The sequence below is a fragment of the Mastomys coucha genome, unplaced genomic scaffold, assembly GCF_008632895.1.
Source record: "Mastomys coucha isolate ucsf_1 unplaced genomic scaffold, UCSF_Mcou_1 pScaffold13, whole genome shotgun sequence".
NCBI classification, from domain to species: Eukaryota; Metazoa; Chordata; class Mammalia; order Rodentia; family Muridae; genus Mastomys; species Mastomys coucha.
Genome location: NW_022196895.1, coordinates 43469464 through 43479866, shown reverse-complemented (window position 1 = coordinate 43479866; position 10403 = coordinate 43469464). Strand labels below are relative to the sequence as shown.

At 42.8% G+C, this 10403-nt stretch overlaps 1 long non-coding RNA gene across 3 annotated transcripts; it reads right to left on the bottom strand.

The window, feature by feature from the left end:
* Positions 1-948: 948 nt before the first annotated feature.
* On the bottom strand, positions 949-9435 carry LOC116087633. Of its 3 annotated transcripts, none has more exons than XR_004117526.1 (5): positions 9202-9435; positions 5368-5615; positions 3996-4079; positions 2719-2893; positions 949-1298 (listed from the first exon to the last, which is right to left on the bottom strand). It is a non-coding gene; the product is annotated as an uncharacterized LOC116087633 (long non-coding RNA). The 3 variants fall into 3 exon arrangements; XR_004117527.1 differs by having other exon boundaries at positions 5368-5581; XR_004117528.1 differs by lacking the exon at positions 2719-2893.
* Between the last annotated feature and the right edge of the window lie 968 nt (positions 9436-10403).

The following is a 10403-nucleotide window of genomic DNA, read 5'->3' as shown; positions in this document are numbered from 1 at the left end:
AAATCACAAAGATCCGCCTGCCTCTACCTTCTGAGTGATGGAATTAAAGGCTTGTGCCACCTACCACCCAGCTCTGTTCTCTATTTTCAAACTGATTTTTCTTTTGTGGGGAAAGAAAGATTTATCTCATCTGAAACCCTTTCTAAGTGATTCTCAACCTTCCTAATGCTCCTACTTTTTAGTACAGTTCCTTATGTTGTGGTGAGTCCCCAACCATAAATTATTTTATTGCTGCTTCATAACTGTAATTTTGCTACTGTTATGACTCATAATGCTAATATCTGATATGTAGGATATCTGATATTATACCCCAAGGGTGTCTCTCTACCCACAGGGTGAGAGCTGCTGCTCTATGGTTTTCTTTGGCCAAGTCCATCAGACAAATTTCAGTCAAAGCCATCAATAAGAAGAAAAACCAAAAAAAATAAAAAAATCTCCCATAACCAAAAGGAGACCCTAAAGAGATATAATAATAAAATGTAATGGTGCCATTTCAATGAGACCCAGGGTCAGAAAGAGGCTGTAATATAAAAGCCAAAAAAAAATCTGAATGATGATATTAGTTAATAATAATAATAATAATAATAATAATAATAAATAATGCATTGACCTGAGTTCAATGTTGTGAATAAAGGCATCACATTAATATACTAAAAATAGAGGGTGGTAGGTATGGGATCAATGGAAACTCCTTCACTACTTCCTAATTTTATATCTATCTAAGCTGAGCTATGTGCCCATCTCTTAAGAGTATTATAACAGATATATACAGTCTTCTTTGAATTTCAAGGGCCTTCAATGGACACCCAGATCCACAAACTCAACTTATATGTAATGGTACATTGTTTGTAGATGGCCTACACACGCCTTTCTGTGAACAGTTGGGCTTCTATCATTATGGATTCTACAGATGTCGACTGAAAATTTTAATAAAAAACCAATTGTATGGAATGCATTCATTTTTGGTTTTATTCTCTTAATAACAAAGTATAATATGTTTATATAATGTTTACCTGACATTAGGTATGATAAGTAACTCTATATACTATTGTAGTGGTTTGAATAAAATTAACCCCCATAGCCTCCGCATAAGGAGTGGCACTATTAGGAAATGTGGCCTTGTTCAAATAGTTATGGTCTTGTTGGAAGAAGTGCATCACTAAGGAGTGGGCTTCGAGGTCTCAGAAGTTCAATCTAGATCTAGTAGCTCACAGTTCTCTTCCTGATTCCTGCAGATCCAAATGTACAACTCACGGAAGCTCCTCTTCCAGCACCATGTCTGCATGCTGCCATGTTTCCTGCCATGACAAGAACGGACAGACCTCTGAACCTCTGAGCCAGCTTTAATCAAATGTTTTCCTTTATAAGAGTTGTCATGGTCATGGTATCTCTTCACAGCAGTAGAAACCCTAACTAAGACATACACACACACACACACATACACACACACACACACACACTCATACATACACATACACACATACACATACACACACACATACATATACACACACACTCATACACACACACACACATACATACACACACATAGACACACACACACATACACATACATATATATGAGAGACTTAGGCATATATAGATTTGGACATCCTTGCAGGGTCTTGAAACCAATGTTTCATAGACTGAGGGTCCTTGCACTTTACAAAGCTTTTCAGCAGCTTCTCTATTCTCCAATATTATTTTACATATAAAACAGTGAGAAAAAGAAGCCCCATCACAACTTTATAAATACTCACCTGAGCATCTAATTGGCAGAGCCTGCTTTACCTCTGGGACTCAAGTTCCTGCACGCACACACACACACACACACACACACACACACACACACACACACGTGCGCGCACACACGCGTGCGCACACACACAGACACACTCATACACACAGACACACACACACATACACATACACACACACACTCATACACACACACACTCATACATACACACACACATACACATACACACACACACTCATACATACACACACACTCATACACACACACACACTCATACATACACACAGACACACACACAGACACACACACACACACACTCATACACACACACACTCATACACACACACACTCATACATACACACACACACATATACACACACACACTCATACATACACATACACACACACACTCATACATACACACACACTCATACATACACACACACACATACATACACACACACTCATACATACACACACACATACACACACACTCATACATACACACACACATACACACACACATACACACACATACACACACACATACACACACACTCATACATACACACACACATACACACACATACACACACACACACACACTCATACATACACACACACACACTCATACATACACACACACATACACATACACTCATACATACACACACACATACACACACACACATACACACACATACACACACACTCATACATACACACACACATACACACACACACACACACACACACACTGAATGCCACAGGCAGCTATGCGCAGGTCAATATAAAGCACTAGCTTTCCCAAATGCTAATGCCATATGTGAATTGTCATTTATTGCTGCACTTGCATTGTTTTTCCACAGTTGTTCAGCTACATTTCCAGCCTTGGCCCACAGGCACTGGTGTTTATCAATCCTCCAAAACATAAGAGCTGACACAAGTTATAACGTACCATCTACATGGTCCTGAGAGCTTGCAGTCAGGGAAGGTCTTAGTGGTAATCTTACATAGTTGAACAAAATATACCAAGCAAAATATTCCATTAAATCCTGTGAATGGACAATGATGGAAAGGCTATCTTACGTGTAAAAGATGAGACCACCCATATGGCACCTTCACAAATTGCTCTGGAACAAAACAGAACATTGCAATTGCATGTGTGTTAACTGAGCAAGTCTCACAGAGTACTTATCTCGTGGTGGTCTGAAGCCCAGAGAAGTTCAATAAAATGCAAAGTATTGCATTTATAATAAACACTTTTGTCATATTTATTTATAAATGTGAGCAAAACTTTAAATTTTATATATTGAAAATGATTGCATGTCGTTCTTTTTGGAAATAATATCATAGCATTTGCTCACTGAAGTTTTATAAGCAAGATTTCCACTCAGTGGCCTGACATTTCTCATATTTATTTAATACGTTAACATCCTAAACATCTCTCAAAAACCTTCAATAGTGTCAGCATTAGCTCTCTTACAGAAGGCCTTCCCTCTAGGAACTCCAACATTATTTGTAAATGTCCACACAAAAGAACATTCCAATTGCTTATAGGAAAATGAACTGTCAGAAAATAATATCCAACTTCTTGTAGACAAAGAAACTCCTGACTGAGTAAAATACCTGGCTACTCGCAACTGCTTTCTAACATATGATTTATCAAAAAGATAATGGTATGTCTCCTGAAGTGGTGGTGCGTGCCTTTGACTCCAATACCAGGGAGGTATACACATGAGGCAATCTGTGAGTTCAAGGCCTGCCCGGTCTATGTAATGAGTTCCCAGATAGTCAGGGAGCCAGGGTTATGTAGAGAGATTCTCTTCTCAGGGGAAAAAAAAAAAGAATAAGCCGGGCGGTGGTGGCACACGCCTTTAATCCCAGCACTTGGGAGGCAGAGGCAGGTGGATCTTTGAGTTCGAGGCCAGCCTGGTCTACAGAGTGAGTTCCAGGACAGCCAGGGATACACAAAGAAATCCTGTCTCAGAAAACCAAAAAAAAGAATAAGACAATGATATACGTTCAGTTCGAGACAGGAGGCCAACACAATACCAGTTCCCTTCCCATTAAGTAGGCACTACTTTTCTGAATGAAAATATCCCTGAAAAAAAAAAACTGATCCAACTATGATTTGAAACTGGAAGGCAGATATTAAGGGAGACCTAATAAGTGAGAGCCAGAATATTGGGATCATATGTTATCTACCCCAGTCTCTATAGCCGAAAAACTCACTGTCTCATGAGGATCTCGGGTTAAATGTTCAACTTGCTCTGCTTCCTGCTTGCTGGGCCCAGACTGAACACAGAATTGCTTGTCCTGTGAAGACAGGGAAGTAACTTGTGTGAATAAAGTGGGTGGACTGTTCGCTGGAGCACAAGGGTGCATCATGGTCTACCAGCCCCGGCCGTTGGTTGAGTTAGACAGACGCTATGAGACTCCGGAAGCTAACACTAAATTCCAATCCTGCTTACATCTTTTCTTTGCTTTATGTCTTCTTTCATTTTATTTTTGGAACAAGGCTTCCCTACGTAGCCCTGGCTGGTCTTGAACTTGCTATGTAGACCAGGATGGTCTTGAACTCACAGATTCACCTGCATCTGCTTTCCAAGTGCTGGGGTTACAGTTGGGAACCACCACTGCTGGCAATTTTGTTTCACTTTTCTGACACAGGGACTCACTCTGTAGCCTTGGTTGACCTGGAACTCTGGATGAGCAGGCTACCCTAGAACTCAGGTTCACCTGCCTCTTCCTTCCAAATGCTGGGATCAAAGGCATGAACCACCACAACCAGCACTTACGTCTATTAAATCAAATAGGAAATCAAGGTCTGTGCGAGTTCCTATTAGAAAGAAAACAAATAGGAAAAACAACAACCACACAGATTGAACAAGAAAGTTTTCCAGACACTAGGAGAATCCACACTAGATTTTTTTTTCTTATTATCTTTGGAAGCATTCCAATCTCACTTTGCAGTGACTCTGTATACCAGAGTTACATGGAGCCTGGCTTGAGGTAGCATCGGGGCTCTGGTTTTGGCACGAGTACTATAAAATCGCTGTTCCACTGCCATCAACGGTTCAACCTAGAACAAGATTCTGGCCACCTTAAGCCTTACCTTCTCCTCCATGGAAAACTGAGCACTCGCCTCCTAGAGCTGTTGTTAGGATTAAATTAGAGGATGCATGCAAATCGCTTAGCAGCAAACATATTCCTGATGCTTTTGGTTTTTGAGCAGCAGAGGAATGACAGACCTGGCACTTACCAGCATTATCATGCAGGTCATCTATTCAACCAGTGGGAGACTTGCTTTCCCAGCTACATCCACTATTGACTCAGGTGACGCTCTGGGTCAGCTAAAACCCATAGCAGCTCTACAAGTGAGGCTCTTTTCACCCATCAGCATAGACTGAGGAAACTAATTTCGGCGGGGGGGGGGGGAGCAAATGAGTTGCTTTGCATTTATGGCTGTTAAGAGTTCGGTCTGTGCCCTAAAGTATGATCATTATCTTCCAAAGTTGATTGGAAGTGTGGTGCGTAGAATTAAAGCGTCAGAGCCTTGGCTCAGTCCCTCTGTTTGCTATACAAAAGTAATAATAGAACCTACCTCACAGGACTGCTGCTCAGATGGCATGACATAACGGCCAGAAAGCTTTTAAGCAGAGTGCCTGGAACAGGAGCACTCCCTGTGCCCAAGTGGTCACGATGCCGATGCCGATGCTGATGCTGATGCTGATGATGTATAATGCTCAGCGTGATGCTGACGCTCCTCTTGTTACCAACGCATAGGAAAGGCAGATGACGCTGATGCTCCAACAGATCTGGGAAATGATAGCTCAACAAGACATAAATCACCTAACAGAATTATTCTTTGGTGTCTGTTTGGCAGGTTTCTTGGGATGCTCTGCCAGACTACGGACAGTGAATATAAGACAATGTGCTGATGAGCCTGTCCTCATTTATGGTGTAAATGGCTTAATGGGCTCCTTAGTCCAAGAGTCATCTCTCTTTTAGCAATGCCTTGCCTACAGAGCTAAATTCTCTAGAGTTTTAAATGCCTGCCTGTCCCCCATTGTGTGTATGTGTGTGTGTGTGTGTGTGTGTGTGTTATTGGGTAGGATAAATGGGAAACATTGCTTTTTATCTCCAATCAGGGGCATTCTAGCCATAACTGACTCAAGTATGATGCCGGAAGCTCTGGTCACAAGTGAAGATTCACTCGAAGCCATATGAATGCACATGTGGAGAAATTAATCCTTGGGAGTATTCTCATTTCTTCCATCCCGTTCCTACTTTCTGATGCTGCTAAATATATGTTTATAACCCCGAATATTCAAGAGGTACAATTACATCCATCAGTTCTGTCCCAGGACCACTGTTACTGCCCAGGTGAAGGGCCTCACTTCTTTCCTCCAAACCACATCTACAGCGAACACCTTCTCTTAAGACACTGAAATAGCCTTAAGATGTTTCCAAGACTACCTTTTACTTTCTATTCCCCATTCTCTATTTTCAACTTCTAGAGAAAAAAAACTTTAAAACTCAGAAGAGCAAGCAGCATACACTTCCAAAACAAGTTTTAAAAAACTCAATATAGATATAGAGAAAATGAAATCTGTACTCCCGACAGATTAAAGCTCTGCCCCTATTTGGTTGAAGCCCCCAATGCTTTCTCCTGGCCTGAGCCACCCTGTCTGATTCCCTGTGCTCACAACAACTTCACGTCACACAGTCACACAGAAGGCCAGCCTGATGTCAAGTATGCATCTGCTTTCAGCTGTTGCTGAAGGTGTTGTACAAAATCTAACTTCAACACAATTTTTCTCCCCTATCCCGTACTGTTATGCCATACTGCATAGACATTTCCAGCTCCAGGACACAGTTGTAGCCAGAAATTTAAATGGGTGCATTGTTGAGGACTCAATATGGGCTGTCCACTGAAGAGTTGTATGGCTGAACAATTGGTTGGTCCCCAGCTGCTGATGGTGTTTGGGAGGCTGTGGCATCCTAAGGAGGTAGGGGCCAAGCTGAGGAGCCAAGTCACTGAGGAATAGGTCTTAGGAGTTCCATCTCAGCCCACGTCAATTTCTGTCTCTCACAGTTGGTCTGCCTACATGTACAGAACCTAAGCTGCCCCAGTAGACTGTTGCCTCCAGAACTGAAGGCACAATAAAGCCTTCCTCCATGATGCTGCAGCTTGTCAGGTATCTATTGGGCTATCCTGTGGTCACAGTGGCAATAAACAAACAAACAAACAAATACAAAATTATTATTCATATTACATGTGAGCCAAAATTTATCTGCTAGTGGACACATGTTGTTTTCTAGATTTTCCTACTAAACAATAATTGAATGTCCTCTCTCTCTCTCTCTCTCTCTCTCTCTCTCTCTCCTATTTATTTATTTATTTAATGTATATGAGTACACTGTAGCCATTACAGATGGTTGTGAGCTACCATGTAGTTGCTGGGAATTGAACTCAGAACCTCTGGAAGAGCAGTCAGTCTTCTTAAACACTGAGCCATCTCTCTAACCCTCTCTCTCTTTCTGATGTCTATGTCTGCCTCTCTCTCTCTCTCTCTGTGTGTGTGTGTGTATACAAATTCTTTTATTTCTGAGGATCAAATTCTGCAGGCATTTGGATTCCAACGTTTTAGATTACAAAGCAGGTATGTGGGGGGGGGGTGTCCTGGGTTATATAATTGAACAATGTACCTAGCTTTTGGCTTCTCTTTCCCTAAACATTGTCTCTCTGGATATTTTCATAGTTACATACACAGCAGCAGTGTTCCCAGGCTACTTAGAACCCATTACCTGGGTGAGGGGGAGAGACGGCTGCTGTCACTCTGTGGAGGAGGGGCAGGAAATTAGTCCACAGGCAACTGCTAAGAAGTGTTTGGCATTCTAGTGAAACTCGCTGCGTTTTTCCACTGAAACAGTTTCAGTCAGGAGTTCAATGGAGCTGAAACGGCACCACAAAAACACTGGTACCCAATGACAGGTACATTAGGGCTAAGAAGCTAAGGATTTGTGGACCAGAATAGAAATGTAACCAACGTTTATGGCATGGCTTTGGTGGGAATGTGCACTTCAAATGACAAACACTAAGCAATCTTTTTATGACCCTGCTGGCTTCTGAATTAGAACAGCACCTAACCTAGTGTTTTAAGCGTAGTGTGAGAAATTGCAGAGCCTAACCTGGGGCTTGGGAGAGAATGGTGGACCTTGAAACACAGTTACAGACTGATGGGGGATAATGTTGACCCCTAGAGTCTCCCCTAAAGACATTCTCAGGAAGTGAGAGCTATTCCTCAGCTGAGGTATTCTGCTTCTTATTTTTGCACGGACACACTCCTACAGGATCAGGGAACAATGAGTCAAAGGGACCTTTTAGGGGGAGAGGCTTACCAAGAGAGCCTAGAGGACCCATGCAGCACCAGAGACCCTGGATAAATCTCTCTAGCATCCAGTTCTAGGAGAATGCTAGAGGTCTCAGGAGAAGGTTGGAGAGTCTCACATTCCTATGGAGGCCCAAGTGCAAAAGAACTCCAGTGTTTGCTCGTACAAGGGCCCGAATATCGGGATGAAAAATGCAAAGCATTGAATAAGACACAGCAGAGTATGACTTGGTCAAACCATTAAGCTTTCTCTCTTTACCTTCCTTATTTCCTTATTCAGCGAGGTGGCTACCATTGGCAGCCTTCTTGCAGGTATAACCCAAGAATTAAGAGAGAGGGTGTCAGCTGGGCGGTGGTGGCGCATGCTTTTAATCCCAGCACTTGGGAGTCAGAGGCAGGCGGATTTCTGAGTTCGAGGCCAGCCTGGTCTACAGAGTGAGCTCCAGGACAGCCAGGGCTACACAGAGAAACCCTGTCTCAAAAAATAAAAAAAAATAAAAAATAAAAATAAAAAAAAATAAAAAAAAGAGAGAGAGGGTGTCTGGAAAATATTTTGACATTGAACCTGGGCCCTGGTAAGTAGTGATCTTAGTATTCTATTGCTATGAAGAGATGTCATGGCCATGCCAACTGTTACAAAGGAACTGAGCAGGCAGCACAGAGAGAGAGAGAGGAGAGAGAGGAGAGAGAGAGAGAAGAGAAAGAGAGAGAGAGAGAGAGAGAGAGAGAGAGAGAGAGAGAGAGAGGAAAGACAGACACACACACACATACACACACACACACATACACACACACACACACACACACACACACACTGGGCCTGGCTTGGGCATTTGAAACCTTGAAGACCACCCCACAGTGACGTACTTCTTCCAGGAAGCTACCCTTACTCCAACAAGGCCAGACCACCTAAGAGTGCCATTCCCTGTGAGGCTTGTGCCTCCCTCACCATCCCATGAGGGATATTTTCACAGGAGGGCCATCGCCACAATACTCAACGACTGTTAAAATGTCACATCAAAGATGACTGCTACCACACTCACCTTTGTTACCTAATGATTCTGTCCCTAGTAGAATTTCCAGAAATTTTCTACAGTAGTTGTTTCTAGAGCTCTAGGACAAGCACACACGTCCTAGAATCACTATCAGTACATCTCCACAGGCTCCCACATCGTGGGAGTCTCTAAGCAACCGGGATCTGCTGGGGGTTAAAGGTCACCAGTTACCAGGAAAGGGCATGAAGGGTAACAAGCGGCAGACAAGCTTGTCCCTTGTACTTAAGCCTGTGGAGAGCTGCGACTCCAGAAAAGGATGGTGGAAATTAAAAGCGCAACAAAATAATGGCCGTGGGCAGAGGAGTAGAGCAACAGGAAGCAAGATTACAGGTGGCTAGACATTACAGGTGCTAAAGGGAGGAGCAGCATTGTTCATCCAAGATTGACTTGATGCTCTCCGCACTGACTTGGAGCCCTTAGGCAAACCATCCCAGTTCCTGGACTTCTTTTTTTTTTAGTTCACTCAAATGAAAGAATCGAGCCCACGATGTTAAGGTCTCTTCTTTCCTGTCCTAGTTCTTCTACAATGCTGCTCAGCATATGGCTGTCACAGAGCTTGCTGGCGTATTTGCTAAGTCCTGGTGGAAAACGAAGTCAGCCATTGCCCTTCCTAGCGGGTGTTGCAGGTCAGCCAAGGAGACGTAGGAGAGGTTTGTGCCTCTCTCACCATCACAGCGCACCAGGTTCAATCATTCCCTGACAGAAAATGACTCCCATGATCACCATGTTACTGAACCCCTTCGATGGAAATAGGGCATTTTCTCTTGTCTTCCTGCCAACTTTTCAGCTCCAGAGATGTGGCTTTTAGGATTTCCCATAAAAGCCCAAAGTGGCAACATAAATAAACTTCCCATAGTAATTATCCACCCTGTTCTCTGCCTCCCAATGGTAACTCTTATCTTTCTTCTTGGTCTTCATCCCCCACAAAGCTCTGAGATTTATTACCTGAGTGAAGCAATCCATCGTGTGGGATAAATACTGACTCCTTCCACTGGGCCGTCCCGTGCTTTGGTGACTTCCATAATGAAACTGGGGTTCATGGAACACAGAGCCTGCGATAATAATGGTTCATTTTTCTCTTGGTTACATATTTACAAAATGAGCGACTTTCAGTGAACTTTATTGCTTTTCTATATCTTATTCTCTTGGGTCCCTTGAAAAATGCAGTTGCAGGGCTTGAGTCAGGGTAG